Below are 14,278 nucleotides of genomic sequence, written 5' to 3' on the forward strand. Positions count from 1 at the left end.
ATGTATTCAGGCCTTGCCTCTCTTCTGGGACTGTCAACAGTGGGTTCAATGAATGCCACTTGCTACAGGATGATATTGACATAGCCCATTATGCACTGGCCATCAACTCACTTCACTGAATGCCCATTCAATGGTTAAGACCTCCAGGTGCTACCCTCCTTCTTCAGATTTGAACTGTTGACCAGATGATAAAGGGCTTGTTTGTAGGATTCATACAAGGGTTATGCGCTTGCAACATTCAGGGCACACCCAGAATGTTGTGCTGGACCTGTGCACACACAGCTCCTCTCAAGGGCATCAACCTTGGAATCTCGCCAAGATGACATGAACCGTGGGAAGCCTCTCAGGACTGGGCTCAAAGCCTGAGAGCAAGGAATGCGGTAGATAGAAATTGGTAAATAAGAATGTTAAACAAAGCCAGTGTATTCCTTTTATCTGTTGGAGAATGTAATGCGCGGGGGGAGAGAGAGAATAAAGGGGAAGGTGGAAAGCTGACAGGCAGAAGCCTGTTAGCAGAGACCAGCCTGCTTGCTTGCTAAAAGCTGTGTTCTGTCTTGTCATTGAACCGCCACACTTGTTAACCTGTTCAGGCCAATTCAGTCCTCCGACATTTAACTCAGGTTATTCACTTGCTCTTCTTTCTATTACCTGTGTCTTGTTAGTAAGTGGGTCATGAATTCAGACCCAGGGGCTTCAGAGGACTAAAATGGTTGCATTCACTTCCGGCCAATCAGGTAACCTGAAACTAGTTACCTGTTTTCTCCCCATATGGCAAAGCAGTAAGCTCACTTCTGTAGTGGGTAACATTATTTTTTCACCAGTGTTCTTGCTCTGAAGGCATATTCCAAAGAGACTGTCTAACTTGTTCTATTATCAACGGCAATTGGACCTCTGCTCTACCACCTTGAAGGAGGCTATTTTTAGGCTCTCTCCTCTAGGCATCTGTAATCTGAAGAGAAGTATGTTAGTTAAATGGATGGTGCATTGGGCAATAGTACCTTTGTAACTGTGCAGTTAGCTGATTGTTAACAGTATTAGAAACAGGGGTTCTAGTGAGAGCCAATTTGGTTTTCTGGGCAGAGGAAACAGGCACAAAAGTTAGGACTTGCTTATAGCCAAAGACGAGCCATCGTAACAAATCAGTTATTCAAAGAGAATGAGAAGACCAAGGGCAAGTCCTTTACTTGTCTGACAATGGTGCAGACTTTGTCAGCTAACAGTTGTCACTGGAGGCAACTACTATTGAACCCATGACTTGGGCTACATTGTCAAGGATTGCACAGAGCATAGGCTTGCTTTAACTAAAACTGGTTTTGGGTTTTTTTTAAATCAATTTAACTAAACCAGTGCAACCCTCTGCATGGACCAATTTAAATATAAATCAATTAAATGTATCCACCCAAGTTTTGTATTGGTTTGATTAGCTGGATTTCAAAACCAATGCTAGTTAAAGCATTGCAATGTTTACATGTAGACCAGCTCCAAAACAGGTTTTCACACTTGTAAACATAATGGTGCACATATAGTGGGTGCTTGCCTGAATCTCCATTGACACATGCAATTTCCTGGTTTAAACTGATGTACCGGAGTGTATGTGTGCGTCAGAGAGATTGTTGCCCTCTAATGGCTCATCCAAAAAGAGAATATAAACTCTACATAACTGATGTCGCTAAAAAGGATTCCCTTTTAGCTCAAGTGGTAGGGTCCTGTGTTTTGGGAGCAGAAAGTTCCAAGTTCTGCCCCAACTTAGAAGCCAAAATGGGGGGCTTTCCCATCCCATAGCCCTGCGTGCTACCAGACGCATTGGAGAACACGCATTTGGTTTTTGTCCGTGTCAATTGTTTGTAAATTATGACCAAGCAGTATTTAGGATCCCATCTCTCAGTCCATTGTAGCAATGCTTCCTTGGTTTGAAATTAAACACAAACCTCACATCCTGACTCTTAAAAAAAATCAGTTAATTGAGATCCAAATATTCCTTCTTAACTTTGAAACAAACACTGTCACAAACTGGTATTTTTCAAGCAATTTGAAATGATTTTTCTAGTGAATTTTCTTCTGTAACATTCAGTAATAGGTGGACATTCATTTAGCAATAACACAGGGGGTGTAGGGGAAATTGTATAATGCCAACAATAGCCTGATCTCAAGCTTAAGGATGAACAACTCTAACTATCCTAGAAGTGCAATAATTTCTGTGAAATACCAGCCTGACATGCTTTCTTATTGCTATGAAGTAGAAACTGGTCCCTAAAATTAAGGAAAACAGTCAGAAATAAGAATTTGCTTGGCGTTATCGAAGTGGGAATTCTGTCAATGACAGCCCATAAGAATAACACTTCTGTCACTGAAATTGGTTCATAAGTAGAGCAGCAGGTCAGTCTTTGCCTCTTCCACATAGACCTCTACTGTTCTTGCAGAGTCGAGGTTCCCCGTGACACAGAAACCTCCTTTCGTTAATATAGCAGAACAAATGTTCTGCAGATGTAAGGGATTAGGTATGGCTACAGGCCAGAGACTTGGGAAACTTGGGGCAGTTATTGGCTCAGCCACACGCTTCCCTGTGACCTTGGGCAAATAACTCGATCTGCCCTGTGCCTCAGTCCTCCAGTCAGTAAAATGGGCATATTAATAATTCCCTACTTCACAGGGGTGTTGGAAGCATTAACAATTGTGAGGCATTCAAATACTACCATGATGGGGGCCATATGATTAAACAGATAAAAGCAATTTCCAAATTAATGATAACTTTCAGGAAAATTGTTTTATTAGGTCTCTGTTAATTGCAGAGGACTCCTGCACCAATGGCATATCTCATTGCAGTCATAGGGAGGCACAACAGTTCTTTACTATCAATAAAATATTGTTTTATTCCCCCTGGAGTTTGTCTGCTTCCAGGAATACAGCAGATGGTTCCAATCAATCATGTGCGGGACCTCTGCTTCTGTACCTTGCTCACCAAATACTGTAGCTGTTCAGAAATCCAGGGTAATTGTGGCACACACTCTGACCCTGCTTGTCAAAGCAATCTGTAACTTTAAAGAGAATATTTACTGAGGCTGCAGTATATTCCTGTGGGACATGGCAGCTTCTCCCCTGAGTAAGGAAGGACTTGATTAATTCTGACTGTGTTGACACAAGTAGGCTATTGACTAGGATTTCCTCATGAGTGGGCAAATCCGTCCCCAACAGGAAACCATTATAGAGACGTCAAACATCCTCTTCTTGTATGTTAAAAAAAAATCCATGCCAGGGCTGCAGAAAAATAGCCGAGGGTGTGCACAGTTAGAAGTTTACACTGCAATATAACCCCCACCCTCACAAGCAGTGAGTCTGAGAGCCCGGGTCAACTGATTTGGGCTTGCAGGGCTCAGGTGACAGGGATAAAAATAGCAGTGTAGTTATTCCCACTTGGGCTGGAGTCAGGGCTCTGAGATCTATCCCCCTCACTGGGATTAAAAATTCAAGCAAACTCCGCATATGTGTTAAATGTCAATGACGCTTTGAAAGCCTCCCACTATCCTTTGCCAATGATTGAAGAGATGCTGCCAAGATTCACAAAGGCCTTTCTACTGTAGATGTCAAAGATGGTTTCTGGAAGGTAAAATTTGATGAAGACAGCCAGTATTTGAGGACCTTCTGGAGTTCTCCTGGCAGACATAAATGGCTGTGAATGCTACTGGAAATTTCTCCAGTGCCAGAAGGATATCAGACTTATCAACATAAAGTGCTAGAGGGATTGAAGGGGCTGGTGTAATTGCAGATGACATTTTAGTGCTTGGTTGTGGAGACTTCCTTGAAGAGGCTAATGTTGATTATGATCAGAATCTGATAGCAATAGTGCATATCAAGTGAATCTCAAGCTGAATAACAAAAAAACTAGACCGTGCCTGTCAGCTGTACCATGTATTGGACACCTAGCAGCAAAGGGCTTAAAACTAGACGCTGAGAAAGTTTGAGCTATTTTGGACATGCACTGTCCCCAAAATATGCAAGACATACAACACTTTTTGGAATTTGTTAATTACCCGTCCAGGTCTACCACACTTTTCCTGGGTCACTGAATCTCTTAGGGTATGTGTACATTGCAAAAAAAGGACCCAGAGCAGCAAGTCTCAGAGCCCAGGTCTACAGACTCAGGCTCATGCTATGGGGCTAAAAACAGCAGTGTAAACATTCCCATTTGGGCTGGAGCCTGAGTTCTGGACCCAGCTCCCTCATCAGGTTGCAGAGTCTAAGCTCCAGCCCAAGCAGGAATGTCTACAGTGCTACTTTTAGCCCTATACTGCAAGGCCCGTGACCCTGACTCTGTAGACCCAGGCTCTGCAACTCAGTAACTGTGACAGAATGTCAGAAGCTAGCACCTATTGAGTTCCAGGAATGGGTGGATGCAAGCCGGCCCACGTCTAAAGGCCTCTCCCCCAGCCTAAAGGGAGGAGCAACTAAACCCAGGGCTCAAATGATTATGGGGGACAACTAATGATAAAACAAGGACAGGAGTGAGGGTCACAGGGTCATAAGCAGGGAGCCAGAAGGGGACACTGAGCAGAGAACACTGGACAGCACCCACGGCTCATCAAAGGCATGCAGGGAGCCAGGAATGAGGCCAAGAGGAACTCTGCCTGGATACCTGAACCAAGAGAGGAGCGGAAATAGTTCCCACAGTCGCAGAGCACCTTCCCGTCCAACATCCTCCTCCTGGCATGGTGGATGGCCATCTGGCCAGCGCCAGGAGGAGGTTGAAAAGGAGGTCTTGTGACTTTGTGGGGCTAGGGATAGGGTGTGCATAGAGCAGGAGGTGGGGGGCAAAGCACAGCCAGAACCTAAGGAGAAGGTTCTTCAGAAGCTGGAATAGGTGCTGCAACCTGGTGCACTCCAAGTAGACGTATGTTAGCGTCTCCCTGATGCCTGCCGAAAGCTAGAGGGTCAGCCAGCAGTTTGGTCACTTAGGCACCAATCAGTTCCCCTACAGAGAAGGCTGACTGGGGATATGTAGCTAATTAGCTGATCAGGCTGATGAACCAATTAGCCACCAGCAGAGGGGTATACAAGATGACACAAGCAGGAAGTGAGGGGGAGGGTCTGGGCTAGGTGGGCTCAATATGTGCTGTGATCTTGAGGAAGGGAGTGCTCTGCTTTTTTCTGGCCTTGTGGGAAAGGGTAAGAAACACTGTAAGGACTTTGCTGCATGAGGCTGTACTGGTGTTGGTGATGGGAATTAGGATTGCCAACCCTCCAGGGTTGGCCTGGAGTCTCCAGGAATTAAAGATTAATCTTTAATTAAAGATTATGTCATGTGATTAAATCTCCAAGAATACATCCAATCAAAATTGGCAACCCTAATGGGAGTATAAGTAAATCCACTTGAAGTTGCTACTTACTGGAGGGTCAGGGGTTTCTGGGGCATTAGAACAGGGACGGAGCTTGAGCTTGTTACACTGAAGATGAGTGCTTGGAGATGACAGAGCAATGGGCTATCCCAGGGCTCTGTGCTCCAACCCTGTTCAACCCTGTTCAACCTTTACATCAATGACCTGCCAACAACAGAGTCACAAAAGTTCATTTACGCAGATGACATCAGTTGTGGTACCCAAGCCTGGACGTTCCAAAAGCTTGATGGCACCTTAAACTGGGACATGATAAAGTTAGCTGACTACTGTAAGACTTGGTGCCTCCAGCCAAGCGTCATAAAAACAATCTCCAGTTTGTTCCATCTTCATCACACCAGCACAATCCGAGAACTGAATGTTTATCTGAATGGTCAGAAGGTGAAGCATGAAGTAGAACCGATCTATCTAGGTGTGACCTTAGACCGCACACTGAGTTACCATGCCCACCTGAAGAAGAAAGCAGCTAAAGTTAAGATGCGCAACAATCTTCTTAGCAAACTGGCAGGTTCGTCATGGGGTGCTCGTGCTCCAGCTTTCTGGATGTCAGCTCTTGCCACCTCGTATTCGGTGGAGGAGTACTATGCACCAGTTTGGAGTCGATTGTCACACACCAAACTGGTGGATACACAGTAAAATGCTGCCATGCGTATCATCTCCGGCAGCCTTTGTCCGACTCCACTCCCATGGCTTCCAGTTATGAGCAATATTGCTCCTCCTCATATCATAGAATCATAGAATATTAGGGTTGAAAGAGATCTCAGGAGGTCATCTACTCCAATCCCCTGCTCAAAGCAGGACCAGCACCAACTAAATCATCCCAGCCAAGGCTTTGTCAAGTCGGGCCTTAAAAACCTCTAAGGAAGGAGATTCCACCACCTCCCTAGGTAACCCATTCCAGTGCTTCAACACCCTCCTAGTGAAATAGAGTTTCCTAATATCCAACCTAAACCTCCCCCACTGCAACTTGAGACCATTACTCCTCATTCTGTCATCTGCCACCACTGACAACAGCCTATCTCCATCCTCTTTGGAACCCACCTTCAGGTAGTTGAAGGCTGCTATCAAATCCCCCCTCACTCTTCTCTTCTGCAGACTAAATAATCGCAGTTCCCTCAGCCTCTCCTCGTAAATCATGTGCCCCAGTCCACTAATCATTTTCGTTGCCCTCTGCGGGACGCTCTCCAACTTGTCCACATCCTTTCTGTAGTGGGGGGCCCAAAACTGGATGCAGTACTCCAGGTGTGGCCTCACCAGTGCTGAATAGAGGGAAATAATCACTTCCCTTGACCTTGGCAATGCTCCTACTAATACAGCCCAATATGCCATTAGCCTTCTTGGCAACAAGGGCACACTGCTGACTCATATCCAGCTTCTCATCCACTGTAATCCCCAGGTCCTTTTCTGCAGAACTCCTGCTTAGCCAGTCGGTCCTCGGTCTGTAGTTCCCCGGGTTCTCTTTCTTCCCTTTTTTAAATATGGGCACTATATTTACCTTTTTCCAATCATCTGGGACCTCCCACAATCGCCACAAATTTTCAAAGATAATGGCCAATGGCTCTGCAATCCCATCAGCCAACTCCCTCAGCACCCTTGGATGCATTAGATCTGGATCCATGGACTTGTGCATGTCCAGCTTTTTAAAATAGTCCTTAACCTGTTCTTTCAACACTGAGGGCTGCTCACCTACTCCCCATTCTCTGTTGCCCAGTGCAGCAATCTGGGAGCAGCCCTTGTCTGTGAACACCAAGGCAAAAAAAGCATTGAGTACTTCAGCTTTTTCCACATCATCTGCTACTATGTTGCCTCCCCCATTCAGTAGGGGTCCCACACTTTCCCTGTCCACCTTCTTATTGCTTACATACCTGTAGAAACCCTTCTTGTTACCCTTCACATCCCTTGCTAGCTGCAACTCCAATTGTGCCTTGGTCTTCCTGATTACATCCCTGCATGCTCTAGCAATATTTTTATACTCCTCCCTAGTCATCTGTCCAAATTTCCACTTTTTGTAAGCTTCCTTTTTGAGTTTAAGCTCACCGAAGATTTCACTGTTAAGCCAAGCTGGTTGCCTGCCATATTTGCTATTCTTTCTGCACTTTGGGATGGTTTGTTCCTGTGCCCTCAATAAGGCTTCTTTAAAATACAGCCAGCTCTCCTGGACTCCTTGCCCCCTCATATTAGCCTCCCAGGGGATCCTGCCAATCTGTTCTCCAAGGGAGTCTAAAAAAGTCTGCTTTTCTGAAGTCCAAGGTCCCTATTTTGCTACTCTCCTTTCTTCCTTTTGTCAGGTTCCTGAACTCAACCATCTCATGGTCACTACTGCCTAGGTTGCCACCCACTTCTACTTCCCCTACCAATTCTTCCCTGTTTGTAAGCAGCAGGTGAAGAGGAGCATGGCCCCTAGTCGGTTCCTCCATCACTTGTACCAGGAAGTTGTCCCCAACATTCTCTAAAAGCTCCCTGGATTGTCTGTGCACTGCTGTATTGCTCTCCCAGCAGATGTCAGGGTTATTGAAGTCCCCCATTAGAACCAGGGCCTGTGATCTTTAGACTTCAGTTAGGTGTCCGAAGAAAGCCTCATCTACCTCATCCTTCTGATCCAGTGGTCTATAGCACACGCCCACTGTGACATCACCCTTGTTGCTCTCGCCTCTAAACTTAACCCAGAGACTCTCAACAGGCTTTTCTCCAGTTTCAAACTGGAGTGCTGAGCAATCATACTGCTCTCTTACATACAATTGTGGTGGAAAATTAACCATGCATTGTGTTTGGTTTAGAACAAGCCTGAGGCCAGCTTTATTCAAGCATGTGCATACAGGGAGAGTCAGCTGGAGCTGCTCTGGCGTAAACAGAAAATACAGGGGTTTATATAGCTGAAAACCACAATTGGTCAAGCACACTTCCACCAATGGAGCTTTCCCTTATTTGGCATATAATGCGAGCCTTAACCATAGTTTTGCCTTATTTGGAATATAGCAAAACAAGCTTTTCCTGTTATTGACAAGTTGTTCTTTTGTGATTAATGGTCTTTCCTAATTTCTAGCTGTTAGGGTGATGTTTCTTAAGCTGTGTTGCTCCAATTGCCCCACAATGGAATTTTCCTTACTCTCTTCTTAGGCTTCATATACACAGTTAGCTTGACCAAAGTTTTAGGCCTACTTGGGTCTACTTTTCCTCCACATTCCCCCCTTTGGTGCCTGGGGCCTAAACTTCCATAGCCATGAGCCTGTCAATTTCCTCCTTTTCTTCCTCCTGTTCTTTTGCCCAAACTATATCATACGTCTCATTTACAATTATCAGTGCCACCTGCTTTCTTGATCCGAGGTTGGCAGGTCTAAGGCTGGATAGACAATTATGAATACATCTATTACAGCAATAACATAACCCTATGCTAAACAGCAGTAAAAGCAACAACATTCCCATGGTGATAATATGATGTGCTTGGGATTGGTGTACAGCTTTATTCACAAAACACAATACATCAGTCTGGGTACACAAAGTAGACATTCTATAGGCAGTATAAAAGGCATTCTTTTCGGCTTGATATATATTTTGGAGCATGTGAATTTGTCTCTGTAATTCGGAAATTTTCTGAATCTCTGGTAGGATTGAAAGCAAATTTTGGAATCGATCAGGTACTAAAGTAGTCCAGTTAGAGGGTATTTGGAACCTAAGAGCTAATTGTAGAATTTTATCCGCAGGCCAATGAATGATATGATTGCCTGCGGCTATGGTGAGATTAAAATGTACATCATTCAAGGTAGTGGTCTTAACATGCACACAGCTATTATTAGCTTGGAAAAGTAGATGTCCGGTCTGGATAGTCCCGTGTCCCATACCCTCCCAACAAATGTTGTCATGAACAGTGACAACCTCTCCTGGTTTTAGTTTACGTACACACTGAAGTTGAGGGGGTTCTAACGGCCAGAGTGTCCATTGGCTTCCAATCCCTACCCAAATGTCGGGCGTTATTCCAGGAGCACTGACTACAAATCGGTTGGGCATACCAGGTAGTTCAAGTTCCCAAATGTCTCGGTGAATTATCCAGTTCCACATGCGTCCTCCCCATGGACCCGGCAGGATTCAGTAGGTGGGAGCCCACACCCCTCTGACCGGCCCAATATGCTTGGAAGGAGCACTGCGAACGTCTACATTTCCACTCAGAAAATCTCCAAGTATGTCTCCACGGCCACAGATCAGATGGTACTCCCGAGGTGACTGTAAGGGCAGAGGGCCATGCCTGATGTTCAAGATCCCTCTGAATGGCCGTGAGCTGGTCATTCAGAAAATCCTGAACCGCTGAACAAGCCTGATCCCACTGCAATGCCTTTCCAGCGTTGGTGATACCCAGTACCATTTTTGTTAACAGCTTTTGGGTCATTGAACTAAGGGCATATAATTCACCAACACCAGCCTGAACCTGAGCTAGCTGTGCTCCAGTAATAAGGCCCGTGGCTTTTTCCAGCTGTTCCCATTTTTCCTCATGTTGCTAACCTTTATGGATATTCTAGATTGCGGCTACGCTATTTGCACCATCCCATAGGTGTCCGGCCAAGTCCCTTTTCTTTCTAGCGAAAACCCAGGTCCGTTGCTGTGCCAACCGAATGGCAGCTCCTTTTGAACAATTAGGATATATAGAGGTAATCTGAAAACTAGATAAGGGTAGTGTAAATTTTACAGTCCCTAGTGTTGCGGTCCAAATACAAGACAGAACAAGGCTTTAAGCAAGCAAGCAGGCTGGTCTGCCTTGTCAGCTTTCCACCCTCTCTTTTATTCTTTTTCTCCTCCTGCGCATTACATACTCCAACAGATAAAAGGAATACACTGGCTATGTTTAATATTCTTATTTACCAATTTCTATCTACCGCATTCCTTGCTCTCGGGCCTTGAGCCCAGTCCTGGGAGGCTTCCCACGGTTCATGTCATCTGGGCGAGTTTCCAAGGTTCATGCCCTTGAGAGGAGCCGTGTGTGCACTGCTCCTACACAACACTCAAGGTGTGCCCTGAATGTTGCCAAGTGCATGAACCCTGCATGAATCCTTCATCCCCTCCTTTTTTGTTTATTTGTGCTCGGCCATCTCATGGTAGCCATCAATTTGCTTTTGCAAGCCATTAACTCCCGGACAGACAAGGTCATAACTCGTGGAGCATGCCAGGGCGGGTCTCGACAAAGCCTTAACAAAAAGGCTGCACACAGCAACAGCAAAAAATAAGCCCAAGAAGGTAAAGTGTAGTTGGCCGGGCCCCAATTAGCCATGCTAGAGTACTGGGAAGAGAGGTTTGCATAAGCAGCGAGCATTGTCTCATTCCCTATTTCCTCAGGGTGATGACATACTGGAATAAGGCACATACCTAACAATTCTTCAGCTGCTACAAAATCAGATAAACAAAAGTGGGTAACATTTGCTATTGAAGCCAATCTTTCCCATAGGTTATATGTCATTTGGGCCCGTAACGGAGGAGGCGCTCCCGAGTCAACTCCTACAGGAAATAGCAGGCACATAAGGCACACAATCAATACAGAATTAGCAGTGATTTGGGCGAGAATGGCCACAAACAGAGTCTCAGGAATCTCTGGCTGTTGGTTTGCTGCCAGTCTTCGTTGAGCCGCAGCGACCAATGCTTTCACTGCTCCCCATGTCACGGGCTGGCTTGGGACGCTACGTCTCCTCCGTCTCCGTCCCGCCATTGTCGACCCGGGAGGCACCGCGTTCTCCTCCAAGGTCAGCTGAAACTCCGGTATGGGGTTTGACAGCCCCTGGTGCCATGCCATGCTGTTTCAGTGCCGGTCGCACACACCGGGCCGGAACCCACAATGGTCCCGCAGGGAGAGACACAGCAGCATATCCCCGACCCCAAGTAATTAAAGGTACTGGGCCCAACCATTGCGGATCGGGCAGCTGACGGTAATAGACATGCGGTCTTTCCAGTACCTCGGACTTATGAAAATGCCAATCCGCGGGGGACTGCTGATCTGTATTCAGTGTTAAATTATTTAAAGTAAACAAAAGGACATGCAATTGTTGCTGAATGTCTCCTAAGGTTCGGAGACGCAGCTCCCCTTGTTTTAATTGTTTGTCAAGCAAGGTTTTTAGCGTGCGATTTGCACGTTCAACAATAGCTTGGCCTGTGGAATTATAAGGGATCCCGTGTTTGAGACGGACGTCCCATTGGGCACAAAAGGTGGAGAGGGCTGTGGAGCAATAGGCTGGGGCATTATCCATTTTTATCTGGCTCGGGCGACCCATAACCGCAACACAGGCTAGCAAATGGTGAATAACTTTGGGAGTGGCTTCCCCACGCTGTGGGGTCGCCCAGAGGAATCCCGAATAGGTATCAATGGAAACATGTAAAAACGAATAGGGGCGGAATTGTGGCACGTGAATGACATCCATTTGCCACAGCTGATTCGCTGCGGTACCTCTGGGGTTAACGGCATAAGAAAAGGTAGGGGCAGCAGCAGCACAGTGGGGGCAGGAACGAACAATAGAACGTGCATGATCAGCAGGAATGTGAAACTGTCGGGCCAAAACAGAGGCAGACTGATGAAAAAAGGAATGGCTTTCGATGGGGTCAGAAAAGAGGGAAATTACCTGACCACGTAACGCGCGATCGGCGCGCGCATTGCCCTCAGTGAGTAGCCCAGTCAGAGGGGTATAACTGCTAATATGAGCAACAAAATAAGGGAAATTACGAGAGGTGAGGAGATACTGTAAGGACAAAAACAGGCGGAGGAGGTCCGCATCAATCTGAGGTGTAATGAGGGCAAGGGGTAAATGATCGATTACCTTATAAACATAATGCGTGTCCACAATCAAATTAAAGAGACAATCAGCAAAAAATTGAAAGGCCAAAATAACAGCAGCTAGTTCCAAGGACTAGTGAAGCTCTCCAAGCGCTGTGCATGCAAATGTTATTGTACAAGTGAATGAAGCGCTTTCAGCTTTTCTAGGGGGAGGGGCCACTGGTCAATCCATACGGACTCTAAGGATTGCCATACCAATGGTAATGCGGAGGGCAAGGTGGGTGGGGGAGGGTTTTGGGCCATTATATATTAATATCGAGGGTGGTGTTCAGCTTTACAAGTAAGTCACGGCCCCAAATATTGAGGTGGACAGGGAGCACAAAAGGGTGGATTGTAGCAAGGGCACGGCCTCTTGGTTTAGAGACCGTGACCCAGGACAAACTTTGGCGCCCGGGTTTGCTACCCCCGATCCCCCACAACTCTTTAGAAGGAACTGTTGGCCAACTGACCGGCCACTCCGGATCACAAATCACCGTAACGTCAGCTCCAGTGTCCACCAGCCCTGTAAAAGGAAAATTATTTAAAAGAAGTGTTAACTGAGGTTTCGAGGGGCAGAGCGACATTGTTAGAGCAACAAATTGAGAGGACGTGTTGTGAGGCGGCGACTGAGACAGCGTCGATCCAAAGCCGTCTCCACCCCGGGTTCGATCCTCTGCGGCTGGCACCTGATAGGGGACTAAAATCAATTGTGCAATTGACCGTCCACGCGGGAGCGACTGCGGAAGATGGGTCCACACCTGAACCTTAATAACTGCCGGTGTAATCGGCGTCAATGACCCCTGGGATGACAAAAAAACCCTGTTTCCCAGCGTGTGAGCGAGGGAGAACCAGACCCACAAATCTGACAGGGAGAGGTCCCATCACCTGTGTAGGTATGGCGCAAACCTTCCCCGGCACCTGAAAATCAGCGTCCTCCTGCATAATCAAATCAAGCCCTGCACTTCCGGCAGTCGCCGCCCTCATGGAGTCTATGGATTTTAAGGCAGAGGAACAGTTGTCTGAGTGGGGAACACCCCCGTTTGGCCCTGGGTTCGGGGGGGACCCGTCGTGCGGTTTCCCGACCCACTACGACACTGATTAGCCCAGTGATAGCCCTTCCGACACTTGGGGCACTTCTTTGAGGGGCGGGCAGGCGCCGTCGATGAGCGGCACTCCTGCTGAAAGTGACCCTCCTTACCACAGCGATAACAACGCTTCCCCTCCTTCCCGCTTTTCCGCAGGGCTGTGGCCAGAACCCCAGCTTTATGTGCTTGTGTGCCGATGTTTTGGCACGCCCGCAGCATGTCCGACAGCTCTAGAATTCCAGAGGCTTGTGCCACCTGGAGAGCATGGCGGCAATCCTCATTCGCATTTTCAACCGCCATTTTTAACAGAATCTCCTGAGCTGCCGCAGGGTTACCCACCTCTCGGAGGATAGCCTCCTGCAATCTGTTGGTAAAATCCATAAAGGACTCTGATGCACCCTGACGGATACTGGCAAAGCTTTTGGTAGGCTTGCCTGAATCCGGGACCTTCCGGAAAGCATGCTGGGCGCAGGCAGAAATAATGGGGAAAACAGCCTGCTGGAGTTGAGACTGCATCTGAACGGTAGCAAACGGACCCTCCCCTGCTAACTGCTCATAAGTGACACCTTGCGCTATATATACCTGGGCTTGCCGTTCTGCCATCTGCCGATACTCACTAAGCCAAATAACATACTGACTGGGCGTCAGCATCATGCGCAACAGCGCCTTCCAATCTTCAGGGACCAGGGTGTACCCAGTACCTAGCCCTTCAAGGAGACCACGTACATACGTGCTAATGAGGCCGAACTCGCGAATCGCTTCCTTTACCTCTCTGATCACCGAGTAAGGCAAACTGACCCAGTTTGCAAGCTGGTTGCCCTGGCCATCATCCTGCCAGGTCACCGGGCAAACTGAGACCAGATCAGCTAATTCCTCTGCTGTAAGATCTGGGTGAGTCTTCGCTGCGTGAACCATTTGTTGCACCAGTGAAAGCCCCTGAGCAGACGCGGATGACCCCCCGGGGGGCCCCGGAGCATGGGGCCCCACGGGGGGACGGTGACCACTCACCGGCTCCAGAGGGG

At 47.2% G+C, this 14,278-nt stretch overlaps 1 long non-coding RNA gene across 1 annotated transcript; it reads right to left on the bottom strand.

Annotated features, from left to right (window-relative positions):
- Positions 1 to 540: 540 nt before the first annotated feature.
- On the bottom strand, positions 541 to 10,930 carry LOC122461902. Its single transcript, XR_006284150.1, has 4 exons — positions 10,736 to 10,930; positions 2,554 to 2,556; positions 999 to 1,006; positions 541 to 553 (listed from the first exon to the last, which is right to left on the bottom strand). It is a non-coding gene; the product is annotated as an uncharacterized LOC122461902 (long non-coding RNA).
- Positions 10,931 to 14,278: the final 3,348 nt, after the last annotated feature.

Source organism: Chelonia mydas, chromosome 10 (assembly GCF_015237465.2).
Source record: "Chelonia mydas isolate rCheMyd1 chromosome 10, rCheMyd1.pri.v2, whole genome shotgun sequence".
Classification (NCBI taxonomy): domain Eukaryota; kingdom Metazoa; phylum Chordata; order Testudines; family Cheloniidae; genus Chelonia; species Chelonia mydas.